Source organism: Delphinapterus leucas, chromosome 2, assembly GCF_059928025.1.
Source record: "Delphinapterus leucas isolate spDelLeu-1000000601 "Yukka" chromosome 2, BTC_Dleu_Yukka2, whole genome shotgun sequence".
NCBI classification, from domain to species: Eukaryota; Metazoa; Chordata; class Mammalia; order Artiodactyla; family Monodontidae; genus Delphinapterus; species Delphinapterus leucas.
Window position 1 is genome coordinate 167517962 of NC_143130.1, and position 20358 is coordinate 167538319.

The following is a 20358-nucleotide window of genomic DNA, read 5'->3' on the forward strand; positions in this document are numbered from 1 at the left end:
GTATCGCAAAAAAAAAAAAAATAAACAAGCAAGGATTGGCATCTGTTAGCCTATGAATCTTGACTGTTAATTATCTAAGACAAACACAGTGTATTCAAGAAAATAGTACCCATTCATCCACTTTTTTTCCAAAATAGAAACGCACTACATTTAATTTTCGGTTCTCTGCGTTTTAAATAGACAACTCAATAGAGCAATAAATGTGTTCATAATGAATAGATTTTTCTACATGGGGAACTCAATGTCAGGAGCATAGCTGAAGATTTAACCCGGTGAACATAAAATTAAACAACAGAACGCACAGGAATAATTTGAATTGGCCAGAAAATGTTTTGGTTAAAAAAAAAAAAAAGCATCACTATTATAGAGGGTAATTTTTAGGTTGTGATACAAATGCATCATTGTGCAAAAAGAAAAGATTAAATTACCAATATCTGTAATTAAATTACCAATATCTAAAATAAGATCCAGCTCTCTGTGTATCCTGCCTGTCTCCTCACTTAACTGTTCTACTTGGCCACTCTGGTGAGCCCCTCTAGCCTTTGTCTCCCCTGTCTTCTTCCTCACGCCGCTCTGCCTTTTTTCTCCTTTGATCCAAACTCCCACTACTCTCACTCTCCTCGTAAACCTTTCCAATGGGCACCACGGAACTTCCGTTTCAAATCAAGCTATCCTACATCTTCTTCAGCCAATGCTCACTGTACCCTATGCCTTAATTGAAACTTGGTTCTCTGTTGGAGACATAGCTTCCCTCCACCTGTTCTCCAAATCCCCTTCCCTCCTTAGTCTTCTGGAACCTCACCATTGATTTCTCCTTGCCTCTTGTATCTTCAACCTTCTCTCTCTATGGGCTCCTTCCCATAGAATTATAATAACTCAAATCTCAACCTCTCTCTCTCTCTCTCCCCACTCACCCACCACACCTTTTTCTATCTTTCTCCTCCTGTCCTCCACCAACCCCCTCCTCTCTCCTCTTCCTCACTCTTCCAGCTCTTGGAGCCTACCGCTCCACTGACATTGTTCTGGATACAGTCAATGACTCAACAACTACTTTCTTGTTGCTCAGTCTAGAAGACTCTCTTAATCATTTCACTGACTTCTTGACAACACTGGTCATCACTGACCCCTCCTTCTTCCTCTCTCTCCTTGGTCTCAGTGACCACATAGTCTCTGGATTCTCTTAATTCTCTGGGCACTTTTCCCAGCCAACTTTGCACACTCTTCAAATCTATGTCTCTTGTCCAGTTCTTCCTCCTCAGCTTCAGAACCACATATCCAAATGCTGACCTGGGCATCTCCTGTTGGATAGCTTGGAGATGGCTCAAATGGAATACATCCTCCCCCTTTTACAACCTGTACCTTCTGTTTTCCCTCTGTCAGTGAGCATTATCATTACTCCCAGATGCTAAACCTGGAACCTAAATTCAGTCTTGTAAAAAAAAATTTTTTAATTGAAGTATAGTTGATTTACAATGTTGTGTTGTTTTCAAGTGTACAACAGACAGATTCAGATATATATATATACTTGAATCAGATATATATATATATATATATAAAATCTTTTTTCAGATTCTTTTCCATTATAGGTTATAACAAGATATTGAATATAGTCCCCTGTGTTATACAGTAGATCCTTGCTATTTATCTATTTTATAAATAGTAGCATGTATCTGTGTATCTGTTAATTCCAAACTCCTAATTTAACCCTCTCCCCCACTTTCCCCTTTGGTAACCCCAAGTTTGCTTTCTATGTCTGTGAGTCTACTTCTGTTTTGTAAATAAGTTCATTTGTTCATCTCTTATATGTGCAATCTAAAAAAGTGATACAAATGAACTAAATTCAGTCCTGATGCCTACCCTTCCCTCCTTAACCACACCCAATCTATTTACCTAGATCTGTAAACTTCACACAAATCTCCCTTAAATCTGTCCACATCTCTCCAACACCTGGGCCATACCCCAGCCCAGGTTCCATCATCTCTTGATTTGGTTGCCATGGTGACCCCTAACCGGTCTCCCTGCCTCTAGACCTCCATTCTCTACAACCAGAGAGATCTGTCTAAAATGCAATCTGAAGTCACTCTCCTGACTTAACCCCCTCCCCCGGGATCCTCCATTCCCCTAGGGGGAGGTCCTCACACCTCACACACTCACAAAGCCCTTCACGACCTGGCTACTGTCTTCTAGTCCAGCTTCACATCTCACCATCCCTCCACTCTGTGCTCCTGTTACACGCGACTTCTTTTACTTCTGCAGTGAAGTCATGATCTCTCACGTGGGGACCTCTGCACATGCTTTTCCATATACCCAAAGCAATCAAGCTCTCTTTGCCTGGCTAACTCTTACTCATCCTTCAAGCATCACCAGAGACATTAATTCCTCCTGGAAGTCTTCCCTAAAAAGGGCCAGGTGCTACCATATCACTTTGTGCTTCTCCTATCATGACACTTCCCACTCTATGGGAACTATCTGTTTAATTGTAGGTGACTGCTAGCTCTGAGGGCAGGGCCCGTGTCTGTCCAGTGCACCATACTATCCCTGTACCAGTGCAGGCCCAGTACATGGTAAATATTCTGTATGTACTAAACCAGTGGTTCTCAAACTTTTTGCCTTCAGGATTCCTTTAAAAACTGAGAACTCCAAAGGCTTCTGTTTACATGCGTTAAATCTATCAATTGTTACCATACTAGAAATTAAAACTGAGAAAAATTTAAAAGATTAATTCATTTAAAAATAAGTTAATTACGTTTTAACATAAATTTTAAAAATGAAAACTAAGTAAACTTTCCAAAACAAACTAAAAAATTGTGGTAAGAGAATTATTTTACACTTTTGCACGTCTTTAAAATTCTTAATACATTACAGCTGGATTCTCCTATCTGCTTCTGAAATCCCTCTGTGGCATTCTGATTGTGGTATATAAAGAAAAATACAGCCTCACACAGATATGTAGTTGAAAAGGGAGGAGTATTTTAATAGTCTTTTCACATAACTGTAGATATTCCTTTTGATATTATACCATAACTCAGTAATTGGTAATTTCTTACAGGCTAGCTGCAATGTATAATTTGAAATCATATCAATTAACTTTTCATACTTTGCTACATTAAAATCCTTTGGTGTACTTTGTATTTTCAATGGATCTTTTACCCAACCATGATTTTGTAACATCATGCATTGGTTATCTTCTAAATGTTAACACATTTCATTATACAATATTTTAAAAACTACATTTGTTAATATCACCACTGAATTTATCAGAAAAGTCTTTAAGTATTGAGAAACTGTCAAGCTCACAGTGGCAGATATAAGTCTCCCAAATTTTAATTTTCACTTGAAAGCTTGAATTTTAGCGTTGGCAACAAATACTGTCACAGTTGTTTTCCTTGAAATGACAGGCTCACTTCGTTCATTTTGAAGAAAATGTCGACCAAGTACTCAAGTCTAAATAACTGTAGTTTGTCTGTCAGTCATTCTTTCAAATAAAAATAGTGTTCCATTAAAACAGTGGCCAGTCTACATCTCAACTTAAACAACTGGGCAAGAGCTTTTCCTGGAGACAATCATCATGCCTCCACGTGTGACAGAAATGCAGTATGGGTACTTCCCAGAATGTTAAAAAGATGTGCACTTGAGAATTAAGATTTAATAAAAACAAGTTTTTATTGCTTCATCAAGGATATTCAAGTGAAACTGACTTTTTTTTTTAGCTGTGAGGGCAAAGTGGCAAAGAATACAATGACTATCAGTACAATTTAGTGTTACTGCCTTGATTTATGCTAAAAACAGGTGAAACGATTCATGCAGTGCTACCTACCACAGATTTTGCATCATCAATGCAAATGTCAAGAGAGTGAGACAAGGCACACAGTGCCTTAGCATTATGAAAATAGTTTGGACCTCACAGACCCCTTGGGGCCGGGGATCATACTACAGAGCTGCTGGGCCAGATGAATGAATACAAGGAAGGAGACCGCAAGCCAGCTTGGGTGCTGGGGACACTACTGCCCAGCACTGGCCCTCCCAACTGGAAGTCCAGCCTGAGCACCTCCTGCATGGCTGACCCCTCTGCTCTTTACTCTTGGGCTTCTGGTTGCTTCCTCCCATCCAACGCTTAGGTGTTGACACCTGCGCCTCAAGAAAGTCCTGGTTGGAACCTGATTTCCTGGTTTCATTTTTGTTATTTCTGGGACACGGCTTTGGGTATCAGCCCTCAGGCCTTAGGCCCCATGATGAGGAGTATTTTTCTGGACCATTCTGGGGGGTACTGGCCGGGTTTGCCTCTTGCTAGCTCTGTGTATTGCACTGTGTGTGTTGGAGAAGGCAGTGGGGGAGGGGAAGTACAGGGTTAGGGATTTGGTACAAATTGATATTTTTTAGGGATGTACCTAACTTTGAAAGTAAAACAAGACTGTTTTGCTGTTTTACTTCTTGTAAGACAAGGTGAACTATTCTTATACTTTTGCAGATAGGGGTCAAATAAAAACTTCATCTGGTCAGTGAATATAAGTTGAAAGAAATGACCAACATATTACAGTTTTAAAGATGTGTGCTCATCCATTTCTCTCCCATCAGTACCTTCTGAATACACATCAGGAGTTCATCCAAGTATGAGACCTTAGTAAATGCATCTTTTAAATGTGAAAGTTGGAGTTGGGCCTGCACAAAACAAGGTATCATTTCCTGAAAATAGCTTTCAGCAAATAGCAAATTAATTTAGTAGCAAATTAGTATAATTTTCAAGGTGGTCCTTCCTATTAAGTAACTCATTTTTATCGTTACACAAGGAGTGCTTTCTTCTCCTTGCATACTTCTTATATTACTTTTCTGAGTAATTCTTTTTTTTTTTCTAAATTTTTATTGGAGTATATTTGATTTACAATGTTGTGTTAGTTTCCGGTGTACAGCAAAGTGAATCGGTTTTATATATATATATATATATATATATATATATATATATATATATCTCCATTCTTTTTCAGATTCTTTCCCATTATAGGTTATTACAGAATATTGAGTAGAGTTCCCTGTGTTATACAGTATGTCCTTGTTAGTTATCTATTTTATATATAGTAGTGTGTAGATGTTAAGCCCAATCTCCTAATTTATCACTTCCCCTTACGTTTCCCCTTTGGTAACCGTAAGTTTGATTTTGAGATCTGTGAGTCTGTTTCTGTTTTGTAAATAAGTTCATTTGTATTGTTTTCTTTATGAGATCCCACATATACGTGATATCATATGATGTTTGTCTTTCACTGTCTGATTTACTTCACTTAGTATGATAATCTCTAGGTCCATCCATGTTGCTGCAAATGGCATTATTTTGTTCTCTTTTATGGCTGAGTAATGAATATTCCATTGTATATATGTACACATCTTCTTTATCCATTTCTCTGTCAGTGGATGCTCCCCTATCTCGGCTATTGTAAGTAGTGCTGCAACGAACATTGGGATGCATGTATCCTTTCTTTTTTTTTTTTTAAGAAATTTATTTATTTTTTAAATTTATTTTTGGCTGCATTGGGTTTTTGTTGCTGCACGGGGGCTTCCTCTAGTTGCAGCGAGCGGGGGCAACTCTTTGTTGCGGTGCGCAGGCTTCTCATTGTAGTGGCTTCTCTTTGTTGCAGATCACAGGCTCTAGGTGCGTGGGCTTCAGTAGTTGTGGCACGCAGGCTCAGTAGTTGTGGCTCACGGGCTCTAGAGCACAGTCTCAGCAGTTGTGGAGCACAGGCTTAGTTGCTCCGCAGCATGTGGGATCTTCCCAGACCAGGGCTCGAACCCGTGTCCCCTGCATTGGCAGGCAGATTCTTAACCACTGTGCCGCCAGGGAAGCCCCATATATCTTTTCGAATTATGGTTTTCTCTGGATATATGCCAAGGAGTGGTATTGCTGGATCATATGGTAGTTCTATATTTAGTTTTTTAAGGAACCTTCCATATTGTTCTCCACAGTGGTTATACTTTTCTGAGTAATTCTTGAACTAAAGTTTCCATATCAGCATAACTACCTCCTTGTGTTTTGTTCTGTTTTGTTTTGTTTTGTTTTTGTGGTACGCGGGCCTCTCACTGCTGTGGCCTCTCCCATTGCGGAGCACAGGCTCCGGACACGCAGGCTCAGCGGCCATGGCTCACGGACCCAGCCGCTCCGTGGCACGTGGGATCTTCCCGGACCGGGTCACGAACCCGTGTCCCCTGCATCGGCAGGAGGACTCTCAACCACTGCGCCAGCAGGGAAGCCCCCTCCTTGTGTTTTGAACAGTCAAGCTCCCATCATAGTAATGTGTCTGTATGGAACAACCCTTTAATATTTTCCAAGAGTTGGTGATAGAATGAAATGCTTTTCCTGCCATTCCTCAGCTCTCTTGCAAGAAGAGGCCAGAGGTTTAACTTCTGGGGGGAATTGGGGAAGACTTCTCATGCTGCCCTGGCAGTGAGGGGCACTGTGGTGAGAAAGCAGCGCTGTATGGGGTGATGGATGCTCAAAGGCATAGAGTCTGTGCTCTGAGGAGAAGCAGGCTGAAGGTGGGTGGGCACTGGGGAGATGGAGGCCATCCAGGAGGCCTAGTTCCAGTGGTGCATCTCTGGGACAAGGGATCTTGAGGGTGACCACCTTCCTCTTCCTTCACAAACAGGAATATGCTGAAGTCCAACACGAGGCTGGCCTAGGTATCCTCCGCCATTGAGAAGCTAGGATCTTGAGTTCTGAAGGGAGAAGGCCTGAGTTTGAATGCTGGCTCCGTCACTTACAAGCTGACTGACCTCGGGCAAGGGACTTCTCTAATTTTCAGAGCGCTTAACTGTGAAACAGCTAGAGAACGTGTACCCATCTTGTTATAAGGCTGTAAAGAATCATCTACGTAAGGTGCCCGGCCCAGCAGCTGGCATGTGGCAAATGCTTAACAAATGACAGCTGCTATTATTAACACTCTTCTTCAGAAAGTGTAAGCTGTACATTTCCCAAAAGGAGAAAAAATGAATCTAGGACTTTTATATTGTTCCCCTACCAATCCCAGGAAGAGGTTCCTAAGAAAAAGTTGAAGATTCTATCAGATTTCCCGGCCACCAAGTAAAGAATATGTCACTCCCCAAGAGGAGTGTTTATACCCTAACTGGGAGGGACATCTTTATTTTTTATTATTTATTTATTTTATTGAAGTATAGTTGATTTACAATGTTGTGTTAATTTCTGTTGTACAGCAAAGTGATTCAGTTATACACATATACACATTCTTTTTCATATTCTTTTCCATTACGGTTTATCTCAGGATATTGAATACAGTTCTCTGTGTTATACAGTAGGTCCTTGTTGTTTATCCATTCTATACGTAATAGTTTGCATCGGGCTTTCCTGGTGGCTCAGTGGTTAAGAATCTGCCTGCCAATGCAGGGGACACGGGTTTGAGCCCTGGTCTGGGAAGATCCCACATGCCGCGGAGCAACTAAGCTCGCATGCCACAACTACTGAGCCTGTGCTCTAGAGCCCCCGAGCCACGACAACTGAGCCCGCACGCCACAACTACTGAAGCCCGCGCACCTAGAGCCCATGCTCCACAACAAGAGAAGCCACCGCAATGAGAAGCCCAGGCGCCGCAACAAAGAGAAGCTCCCACTCATCGCAACTAGAGAGAGCCCGCGAGCAGCAACAAAGACCCAATACAGCCAAAAAAAAACAATTTGCATCTGCTAATCCCAAAGGGGGGGACCTCTCTAGACATAAACATTTGGATTAATAACAAAGAATTATAAAAAGATGCACTCTTATCAGATGAAGGACACCAGTGTGTGGTCTCAACCACAATTCTAGGCCTTGAGTCCCTTGATCTCCTCAATTCTGATGACCTTCACCTCTACTCTGCTTCAAAAACTGAACTTAATGGCAAGACCAGGGGCCTTGCCAACTATCCAGAACTTCTCTGCATATGAACTGTTGAGTGTCAAGATCCCATTCACTGTGGATAGCTCGCCATTCTTACGACTCTACTGTTCATTTATTCCCAACTTCCTTTCAACATCTTCTGAGACTCCTAGGACCCTGACGGCTTAACGTTCTCTCAGTCTGTGAATGGCCATCCAGGTTTACTTGTCCTCTCCCTAGCCTAGAGCCCACAGGCCAGCCTGTAGTTATACTGACCAGTATCCTCAATTCTCTGCCTCCTCATTCCTCCTAACACACCCAGCCCACATGACCCAAACTCAAGATCGGTCCAGTTATAATTCTCCGGCCAGGCTTTGTTTTTGGTTTTGGTTTTTTTTGCGGTACGCGGGCCTCTCACTGTTGTGGCCTCTCCCATTGTGGAGCACAGGCTCCGGACGTGCAGGCTCAGTGGCCATGGCTCACGGGCCCAGCCGCTCCGCGGCATGTGGGATCTTCCCAGACCGGGGCACGAACCCGTGTCCCCTGCATCGGCAGGCGGACTCTCAACCACTGAGCCACCAGGGAAGCCCTTCGGCCAGGCTTTGGATCCCACCAACCACCTCCTAAGGCACTTGGCTCCTTCAATCGTGTTCCTACACCTTCACTTCTATCAATACTTACTATTTCTTCCCAACACATACATGTTGTTAAATATCTCCCTAGATTCCCAGTTCCTTCTCTAGCAGCTGATTCTTCAAAAGTCGTTTCCACCACTTCTCTCTACTTGCTCGCCATCAATTCACTCCTCGACCAAAGTAACCTGGCTTCTGCCGCCATTACCTTATCCAAACTGCATTTGTTAAGATTATCGATGTTGTTCATCTTGCCCGGTCCAAGGAATCCTTTCTAATTCTTACCTTTTATGACTCTGCCCTGTGGCATCTGAAATGGTTGATCCTTCCTTCCTGCTCTAAATTCTCAGCTTGCCTTTTAAAACACCAGTGTTGCCTGGGGCTGCCCTCTCCTTGCCCTCTCCTCTTCTCACTCTATAGACCCTTCGGGTGTAACCCACTCAAACCCAGGACGGCAACTACTCCCAAGACTAATAAACAGGTACCATCTAGCTTAGATGTTTTTGATGAATGGAGACCCCATATGCAGTTTAAAAATGTAGACTCTGAATTCAGACAAACTCGCATCCAAGTCCTGTCTCTGCACTTAGCGGCTCTCTGGCCATCAGAAAGTTATCTTACTTAAACCTCAGTCTCCTCAGCTACAGAATGGGAGTAATCATATCACTGGTATCTATGCTAGAGTTCTTTTGAGCATTAGCACATGTAAATTATTTCTTTTGAAATAATACATGTAAAAGCACATACTTAATAACGTTCAACAATGTTAGCTACCGTTGTTGTTATTAAAGGATTTTTTTAATCTAAAAGCCTCCAAAGCAACTCAAACTTCATGTAATAAAAAAAATTAACTTGGGACTTCCCTGGCGGTCCAGTGGTTAAGACTCAGCAACCCCTCTGCAGGGGGCATGGGTTCGATCCCTGGTCGGGGAACAAAGATCCCATATGACACAAGGTGCAGCAAAAAAAACAAACAAAAAAACCCCCCATGAACTTAATGCCCTCATGCTCCTCCTTCATTGTAGTAATAATCATAATAGCTTCTGTCTTTCAAGTTTTAATTTTTATCACTAATCTGCAAGTTAAATATTAGCGACCCCATTTCACATATAAGGAAACTGAGGCTTAGAGAAGTTAATTACTCTGCTGGAGGTGGCAGGAAAGTGATGGTTAGGATTCAGACCCTGGTCCTTCTGACTCCAAAGTCAATGCTTCCTGGCCCTGGTATCCGACTTTAGTGTTCGAGTCCCACACCAAAACCCAGGGCATTTATTCTGGACTTCTTCCGTCTTAGCCACATCTAGCAATGTGCTGGGGAACTGGCTCTCATGCAAAAAAGAAAAATTTCCTGATTTGCAGCATTTGCTGATTTCAAGCTACCAAGGTGACATCAGGGCAGAGCTGGCTTGAGGGCCTGCACCAGCAGCTCCAGCAGACTACCGGATCCGTAAGGCCCCAAATCCTGTTAATTCAGATCTAGATAACTTGACTGACAGCAATTTTCCAAAAACAACTTAGTCAAAATCAGGTTGCTGAAAACAACAAAGTATACCGTTTGGTGACAGGCTGCAGACTTTTTCTCTTTTTATTTGCTAATCTCTCCAGCCTCCACACCCCTCAGCCTTCCCCCTCCACACTCCAGCCTGACCGGACAGCTCTCCACTCCTGCCAGGCACCATGGTCTCTGCACCTGCAGTGCCCTTGGCCTGGAACGTCTATCCCTCCGGCCTGCCATCTTTCCCTGGCTGCCTCCTGTTCTCACCTTTCAGTTTAGGCATCAGCCACAGGGGATTACCGGGAACAGAGTAAATGTCAAACAATGGGAGTTAAGTTGGAATAGTGCAAATGTGAGACAATTGGAAGACTGCTTAAACAAATTATACTAGTTTTCAAAACACACATGGCATGACCCTATTTCAGTAGGGAAAAATGTACATAGACACAGAGAAGGATCTGAGAAGCTAGTCTCTAGGGGTTTTAGCAGTGATTTTCTAAATAATGGGTGGGATTCTGTGCATTTTTTTTTTTTTGTCTATAGTTTCCGTAATAAGCATGCATTGTTTTTGTAATAAGAAAACCTATTTCTATACAGCCCTTTTATTGTTAATGTCTTTGTATTCCAATTTTTCACAATGATAGACCATTTTGGACAAGGATGAGTGGCTGACTATTCATTCGATAGAAAAAGAACCTGGAAAATAATGGAAAACAGGTAATTGTGTGTGCATGTGGTTTAAAATGACACATTTATTATGTTACAGTTCTGGAGGTCAGAAGTCCGAAATGAGTCTCACTGGGATATAATCAAGGTGTCAGCAGGGCTGCGTTCCTTTCTGTGGCTCTACAGGAGAATCCATTCACTTGCCTGTTTCAGGTTCTAGAAGCTGCCTGCATTCCTTGGCCCATGGCCCCCTTCCTCTAACTTCCGAGCCAGCAATGTTGGCCTGAGTCCTTCTCACACTGCAGTCTCCCTAATTCTGACTCTCCTGCCTCCATCTTCCCCATTTAAGAACCCTTGGGATTACACTGGGTTCACCTGGATCCGCCAGACTAATCCTGTTAGCTGATTAGCAGCCCTATTTCCCAGCTGCAACTGTAATCCCCCCGGCCAGCCATGTGCCCTTTGCCCCAGTAACACAAACTCCATGTCCCTGAACATGTCATGTGGCTTCAGTTCTCCATGCCTCTGCATGTGCTATGTGCTCTGAAATGCCTTTAAAACACATATCTGCACACACAGCGTGACACAATGTGATTAACATGATCACATCATAGACTATCAGTAATAATCCTATCTGCCCTGTGGACATGATTGTGCCTTCCTCACCTTGGCATTCTGAGTGTCTCTGGAACTCAGGTACCCAAAGCGTGCTCTGTATACCAGCAGTATCAGTATTACTTGGGACTGTGGCTACTAGATATGCACATTTTCAGGCCCTGCCACAATATCTACTGAATGGGCAACTCTGAGGATCGGGTCCAGGAGGCGTGTTTAAAAAGTCCTCCAGGTGATTCTCATGCACCAAAAGTTTCAGAAGCACTGACCCAGGTCCTCCTTAATGCTTGTTGAATGAACTTATAAATGGTTAAAAACCTGTGATGCTCCTTTACATTTTTAAAAACATACCTCCAGTCCAAGCTTTTGTTCTTATATGTGTCAACCTGGACCGATGTATATGTATATACATAAATAAAATAAATAACCAATCTTTTCAAGATGTCCAGTGAAATTTGACTCATTGGATCACTATAGGACATTAAACTTTCTTCTCTATAAACAGGCAGTTAACACAGGGCTTCATTTACTATTTGTTAGTTGTTCAGCAGCTACATTTGCATTACAGTTCTGAATTTTGGTTGCAGGAACAGAACCCCAGGAAGGTAAACTCACAGTGTCTTGCCTAGGACCACACAGTAATTTAATGGGAGGCCAGGTTCAGACTGAGCAGCCTTGGAATTTCCCCCTATGGCTGAGTGTACTGAGTCACAATGCTGTTCTACCTTCAGGTATATCACGGTAATTAACTTGGTATAGAGACCTCAGGTTACAGTAAATACTTTGTTTTGTGGTCAGGTAATTAAATGTGTAAAGGTCCCTACCCTCTATTTGATCATTACCTAAAGGACATTCCTATGGGGCCAGAAGTGATTTGTTGTTGTTGTAATATAGGCAGCCTTTTTACATCTCCCTCTGTAGCTGCTGAAATCTTGGCTGGCACCCAAATGCCCCACTTGGGTTTTGTTCAGGAAAGATTTCTTCCAGCTGCTTTATTTGTTGCACAATTACATGTATGAGCTTCCAGAATGTACAAGATCACAAGTCAAATGAAAGGCTTCGGTTCCCAGTTCGCATAAAAGAGATAAAATTTGAAACCAAGGAAACAACAAAACATGGCTGAATGAAGGGCTAAGTAGAAACGAGACTGAATAGTATTCTTACTAAAAGGTTAGCACGTGCCAAAACTCGAAAGGAAAATGAGACACCATGGGGTAATCATAGTATCCTTGTGCTATATTTATGGCCACACTTGCAAAGGGACTCAGACTTCCTCTTTAACATTTACAATTTGGGGCACAGCAAGCTGATAGAAACAAAAATATATACCTGTATTTAAGCAACTATACTCCAATAAAGATGTTAAAAAAATAAATATATATATACGTGTACTTAAAAATAAAAACTTGCACACCCACATTCATAGCAGTATTATTCACAATAACCAAAAGGTGGAAACAACCCAAGTGTCCATCAACAGATGAACAGATAATGTGTTATATACATACAGTGGAACAGTATTCAGCCTTTTAAAGAAAGGAAATTCCTTTTAAATGTGGATGGTCCTTGAGGACATGATGCTAAGCGAAATAAGCCAGTCAAAAATGAGAAATACTGTGTGATATTACTGACATGAAGTACCTCGAGCAGTCTAACTCACAGAACAGAAAGGAGAGCGGTGGCTGCCAGGGACTGGAGGGAGGGGAAATGGGAGTTTGTTTTGCAAAATGAGAAATTTGTAGAAACTAGTTGTACAACAATATGAATATAGCTAATGTTATGGTACTATACACTTAAAAATGGTAAAAAGAAAATAAATAAATACAACCACATATACAGGACTTCTGTTTTAAGGATTGGAAGAGTATATTTAAAAATGAAGTGAGGTATCCTGGAAATTGGCCATCATTTATGTCAAGAGCCTGAGGATCAGGGTAAACAGGCAGGTCTAAATGGAAAATGTAAAGTAAGGGGAGCGGGAGTCCACGGTTACTTGTGGCAGATGGAAGAGTAACTGAAGAATCTGCAGATAAAGATAGGACGTGAGAGGAAGGTGACCTCTGGCACAAACATGGAGAGTTGGACCAAAGGAGGAAAAAAAATCATCAAACGCCAAAAAAAAAAGTCTGGAAAATTTAAGAAGCAAAAATTGGAGGTTTCATGAATTGCAAAATTGGGTTGGCCAAAAAGACCATTTGAGCTTTTAACAGAAGAAACCAAACGGACTTTTTGGCCAACCCAATATACACTGGAAAGTATTTAGAAGTCGATGGAGTCCCAAACATCATTTGAGCTTCAAACACATCACACACGTATCCACTGTGATTAAGCCTCGCAGGCTTGCTATTGGATTGGCCAAAAAGTGCGTTCGGGTTTTCCCCACATCTCACAAAAACCCGAATGCACTTTTTGGCCAGCCCAAATATATCACAAATGGGACAACTGGCGTATGTAAAGATCAAACACAGTGAGACCTTCAGAAGATCATGCGTAAGCAGTGAAGACGCTCTTATCTGAAGCCGTCTGGACCAAAAGCCAATCAGCCAATTAAAAAAAATCTGTTGAAAAGGGGAAACATGCAAAAAATGGACACAGCCAGTTGTGGATGCTGGGGACCATCACATCCCCCAACTGGAAGTGTCACCTGCTGAGAGTAGACAGGTGAGAACCTCTTGAGCTTCACTTCCAGCCAAAGGAAGTTGCCTTGCTCAAGGTGATGCCCACCTCCACTGGGGGGTAGCCCACACCCCATGTCTGGTCAGTGCAGGAGGACAGTATGAACTGCCTCACTCTGCCACATCTCTGAAGAGCGGTCGGCACTAGCATCCCCACGCCATTGGCTGAGGCCTGAGCTTCAATTCTCCTTCTATTAGTCCTGCCTCTCTCACTCCCATCCAGGCCTGGTTCCAAGAGCGCTCACTCCCCAGCAAGCTTCCTGCATGCAGATCTCCATCTCAGAGCCTGTTTCCCCGGAGCCCAATCTAAGACACACACATAACTTAAACGGTTAATTTTAAATTTTAAATATAAACATGCTTTCAGGGCTTTCCTGGTGACACAGTAGTTGAGAGTCCGCCTGCCGATGCAGGGGACACCGGTTCGTGCCCCGGTCCGGGAGGATCCCACGTGCCGCAGAGTGGCTGGGCCCGTGAGCCATGGCCGCTGGGCCTGCGCATCTGGAGCCTGTGCTCCACGGCGGGAGAGGCCACAGCAGTGAGAGGCCCGCGTACTGCAAAAAACACACACACACACAAAACATGCATTCATTCTCTGATATTTTGATCTATGCCAAAGCCTTCATCTTCGAGAACCGGTCCATGGATCAGCATGCTTTGTTCTCTTTCTTGCATAAACTACACCTAAAATTTTAGAATTACCTATTATTTCCGATTTTGGAACTTAAAGACCACTAGAAAACAACCTAGATGTGGAATTCCTCTAGCTTTTTACATTCCACCAATCCTTAACAGGTATCTCATCTACAGTTAATGTGACAGATTAAAACAACTTTTTAATTTAATAAACTACATATAAAATTTACCATCTTCATTCAGTCGTATTAAGTGGTACATTCATATTGTTTCACAGCCATCACTACCATCCATCTCCAGAACTCATTTCATCTTGCAAAACTGAAACTCTGTCCCCATTAAATAATAACTCTCCATTCCCCCTTTCTCCTCAGTCCCTGGCAACCACTATTCTACTTTCTGTCTCCATGAAAATAACGATTCGAGGTACCTTGGAAGTTTTTCTTTAATTTATTGAGTTACCTTTATTAAGTCTTTCCAAAATTTATTCTGTAAAAAAAAAGCAGCTGTGGGTCTTCCCTGGCAGTCCAGTGGTTAGGCCTCTGCGCTTACACTGCAGGGGGCACGGGTTCAATCCCTGGTCAAGGAACTAAGATCCCACGTGCCACACAGCCAAAAAACTAAATATATATATACAAATGTACATGCTTACAAGTTTAAAAAAAAGCACTGTCTTTTTGGATTGCACTTACATCCTGTTTGCTTAATGTTTAATTAAATCACCTAATTACAATTATAAGTTCAACTGGCATAAATAGGTTTGAGAACAAACAACACAGAACAGGTCTGGGGACAAATACAACTCAGACAGTTGGAGACGTACATGAGGGCGCTAGAGAGAAGGCTCTGATTACAAGTGTTCAACATGCTGTGGGCATCCACTAGAGGGCTCTGCACAGGGACTGGAAGCTTCCTTTAAGCTGCTGAACTGGTTAAGAGAGCTGCTTCTACTGTATAAAAATAGATATTGGGCTTCCCTGGTGGCGCAGTGGTTGAGAGTCTGCCTGCCAGTGCAGGGGACACGGGTTCGTGCCCCGGCCCGGGAAGATCCCACATGCCGCGGAGCGGCTGGGTCCGTGAGCCATGGCCACTGAGCCTGCACGTCCGGAGCCTGTGCTCCGCAACGGGAGAGGCCACAGCAGTGAGGGGCCTGCGTACCGCAAAAAAAAAAAAAAAAAAAAAAAAAAAAAGACACTGATAGCATTTATTGAGCACCTATTATGTTCCAGACACTGTGCTAAAGCATGTAACTGGCATTGTGTCACTTAATGTCCATAATCCGTGAGGCAAATATTATCATCTTCATTTTATAATACCTACAGGAAACTGAGGCACAGAGAAGTACTCAAGCAATTTATCCAGAGTTGCACCACTAAGAAGTGGCACAGCTGAGATTTTCAAGTTGGTGTGAATCCAAAACCTGTCCCCACTCTACCTGCCACACTGGCTCTTCAAATGAATATTAAATAAAAGGTGTAACAAGAATAAAACCACAGAAGCGAGCCTTTGTTTTCTATTGGCATCACACAAAATGACAAAATATGTCACAGGTAGTTTTTTTAAGACTGTAATTTAACAAACGGGATGCACTTAAATTCTCGTAAGACAGGACTGTAGGTAACACAATCTGCAATTGTTATTTGTTTATATAGGAATGATTTCAGTTAATCAAAGACAGAAGAGTTTAGGCAGTATTTGTAAGGAAAGAGCTGAAGTCAGACATTTTAATTATGCTATCAGATTAGCACACAAAAGAGAATAAGCTGGAAAGTTTATAGAATATAATAAAAGCTAAGTATGTTATGTCTCAAGATAACTCTTTGGATCAAGAAAAAGAGAGAGAGAGAGCACATCTAAAATAATTCATAGAATCAGATAATAAGTGACTAATCAAAGAGCTCTCATTACAACCATCTATATCAACACCCACATGGAAAAACCAAGCTATAGTTTTTTTTGGCCACACTGCACGGCATGCAGAATCTTAGTTCCCCGACCAGGGATTGAACCCATGCTCCCTGCAGTGGAAGCGCGGAGCCCTAACCACTGGACAGCAGGGCATTCCTTTTTTTTTTTTTTTCCCAACCTACAGTTTTATTAGAAGCATTTTCCCAAGAAAATAAAGCATGAATTTGTGGTTGTCTTTTAAAAAGAAAAATGAATGACAATTCAAAATAGATACAGACAACACTGAAAGCTAACCAAACAAAAAAAAAAGGGAGGTATTTAAGATTGCCAAATCATGAGTACAAGCAAGCTCCATTTAGCAGCCTCTGGGAGACCTGGCAGAGAGATGAGCCCTCGTCATCCAGGACAATGTGGCAGCTCCCTTCTACGTCTACAAGCAAGAGGTCACTCATTACTCCCCAGTCCATCCAGGATGTTGAGATATAATGACAGCTATAGAGATTCCCAACAGAACAGCACAGCCAAGAAAGGCTGCCTGTACCACTGGGCTCTTTTCTACACCAACAATCCATGAACCATCAACAGAAACGCCTCTAAGACCTAGGCTCTCTCCCAGATACCCTGACAACTCCTCTCTCATGGGGCCATCTGACCTTGATGCCCATTTCTAGACAGAACACCTCCCCTGGTTGTCCCACAGACATCCCAAGTTGACATCATCATAAACCCCACACCTGCTCCTCCTCCTGTGTCCCCTGTCACACTGAATGGAGCCACCATTCACTCAGATTCCCAGGACAGGCCCTTGGGCCCATCCTCAACTCCTCCACCTTCCATATCCTGTTGCCATGGTGATTTACATGTAAAACATCACTTGAATGCATGTGCTCTTCCACTACTCCCTTAGTTTAGGACCTAGACTCTTGCAAGAAGTCTTCTTAGTGGTGATCAGTTTGGTCAGGGGGTCAGATAGACAATCTCCTCATTTACTGAGCTCCAACTTCATATCTAAATACCATGTTTGATTCCTTTGAATCAACCAGGGTAGAATTCCTGGAAAAAATGGGAAAAGAGAAAGGAGATTTTCCCTTAGTACTTTAGGTGTGAGAAATTTTTGCATCCCACTTAGAGATGAAAGAACATCAGGTTAACACCAAAAATTCATTTATAGCCCAAATATAATAGGCCAGTTTATTTTCAATAGCCTTTTACTCAATCAACAAACTGTCTCCTTCTAGCAATCTCTCTTAAATCACAGTGATTCATTCTGGGTAAACACAGAGATACCGCCTAAGGAATTTCTCCCAGGTGAAATCTGTAAGGGTGCTACTTGGGCCTCCCAACACAGGTACCTCCTAGAGTCTTCCCAACACCATCTATGCTGATGAACAAAACATAGACCTGACTTTGAAACACAAACTCTGCCACTTACTAACTGCAGGGCTTCAATCAAGTTACACAATCTTACAGAGAAAAAGAAGACAACGGTACTTAGTTGTATATAAGGCTTGTTAAGTTTAACAAAAAACAGAAGATCAGCTAAGGGCCAGGCATTGCCTTGAGCACCTGAGATTCAAAGATGAAAGTCACAGCTCTGCCCCTTGCACTTCCAGTCTAGTGGGACAGACAGATACAGACCAACAAGTGTGACAACATATGTGAGTGCTGCAATCAAGATGTGAGCAAGTTCCATGAAGAGGGAAGGCTGGGGATGATGGAGGAGAACTGAAAGAGAACTTATTTGAAATGGGATAATTATGTAAACACCTGATACCTGGCTCACTTAAAAAATGCTTTTTGGTTGTTTTCTTAAAATTAATTAATTAATTTTTAAATTATTATTATTATTTTTTAATATCAGGTTTTTTTAAACATCTTTATTGGAGTATAAGTGCTTTACAATGGTGTGTTAGTTTCTGCTGTATAACAAAGTGAATCAGCTATACATATACCCCCATATCTCCTCCCTCTTGCATCTCCCACCTAGAGGGGTGGGATAGGGAGGGTGGGAGGGAGACACAAGAGGGAGATTTTTTTTTTTAAACCCACATTTAAGCTTACAACTGTTACTGATGTAACCTTTTTCTTGTCTTCCTGAAAGTTCATATATAAAGTCACCAACAAAACACCTGATGGTCGGGCTTCCCTGGTGGAGCACTGGTTGGGAGTCCGCCTGCCGATGCAGGGGACACGGGTTCGTGCCCCAGACTGGGAGGATCCCACATGCCACGGAGCGGCTGGGCCCATGAGCCATGGCCACTGAGCCTGCGCGTCCGGAGCCTGTGCTCCACGGTGGGAGAGGCCGCGACAGTGAGAGGCCCGCGTACCACACACACACAAAAAAAACCACACACACACAAAACACCTGATGGTCACTCTATTGTGAAGACACTCAAAGAGCCCTGACAAGAGGGCCTCATGCAAACAAAAGACAATAAATTACCAGGTGTCTGAAGGAGGCACCTGGGAAGTGAATCCTCCAGCCCCAGTCAAACCTTCAGATGACTGCGGTCCAGGCCAACATCTTGAGTGTAACCTCATGAGAGGACAGGAGTCAGAACCACCTGCTAAGCCATTCCCAGATTCCTGACCCACAGGTATTATGTGAGGCACTAAATATTAATATTTATTGCTTTAATCTGCTAAGTATCAGGGTAATTTGTTATTCAAAAATTCATAACTAAGACACAGGTCAATAGGGTATTAGTGATAAGGTTTTTGTATTCAGGACAGCATAATTTTCTTAGTTAAAAACCAATTCCATTTCTTTTCTCTGGAGCACAGAAATATGATACACACGACGGTAGGTTGTGAGGCAATGAGGAGTTAATGCTGGTTCTACTTCTTTCCTTGCCTCATATCACCACCCTCCAAAGGAAACTACAGTTTAAAATACCAGAATTATATAACTAAAAGAGAGTGATGCGTTGTGACTTCTTAAAGACAATTTAAAACAAGGTATATGGCAAGGCAAGTAATAATGAAAGCAAATGACTTATCACTAGATTGTAAGAATTAAGCAAATAAAGCACCGTAGTTCTAGCCACAAGTATTAGTAACAAACTATGAGTTTTGACTTTATCAGAACTGATGATTTGGGCCCTCAATCTATTTCATTTCTTTAAAAATATAATTTATTATGGGTAGTATAAATTAGTATTTAAAGTTTCGAGGTGTTATATCTGTAGCCAAAAGAAAGGGCATTTTATTCTCACTTATTATTGATCTCAAAATTAAGATTCATTTATTCACACACATTTACTGTACACCTAATTTCTTCCAGAAATTCCCCTAGGGTTTGGGAATGAACTGATGGAAACTATAATCTGTGACCTCCAGGAACTCACAGAGGGTAGACCACTGCTTCTCATATGAGCCTGACCTATTTTTAAATATGGATGCAAAGGCCGATTTCTAGAAACTCAAATATTGACGGTGGGGGAGTGGGATCTGGAGATCTCCATGGTTTTACACTCATAAAGCTTCTGATGCTTGGTCCGATGGTTCCCCACCACCAGGGTGGACGATAATACAGTACAGCCCATTTACTCGATCATCAAATATTTACTGAGCACCTGATCTGTACCGTGGGTGCTGGCTGCTGGGGGGTGGGGGGTGGGGGGTGGGTGAGGCTGTATACCAGAAAATACACAACATGAAGTTAGAAGGATAAGAGAGTCAGTCAAATGAAGGAACAGATGATGTTCCATCATTAGCAGAGCACCTCCAAATGTGGAATCACACCGTACGGTAGGCTTGGTGACTAAGTTAAATGATAAAGTATATTCACGGATTCTGAGATTTTTTTTTATTCGAAAGAGACCTAATTGAGCCAACATCACGCAGCAAAGAAGGGAACTGAATCTAGGTCCTGTG

At 42.3% G+C, this 20358-nt stretch overlaps 1 protein-coding gene across 11 annotated transcripts in view; it reads right to left on the reverse strand.

Annotated features, from left to right (window-relative positions):
- Positions 1-20358, reverse strand: part of EFCAB11 (EF-hand calcium binding domain 11) — a 247618-nt gene that overhangs the window by 146317 nt on the left and 80943 nt on the right. The window contains exon 6 of one of the 11 annotated variants that reach the window (XM_089908110.1): positions 1-20358. This exon is cut by the window's right edge and continues 20963 nt beyond it. The exons of the other annotated variants lie outside the window; for them this stretch is intronic. The gene's annotated coding sequence lies outside the window, so the exon portion shown is untranslated. 11 annotated transcript variants of the gene reach the window in all.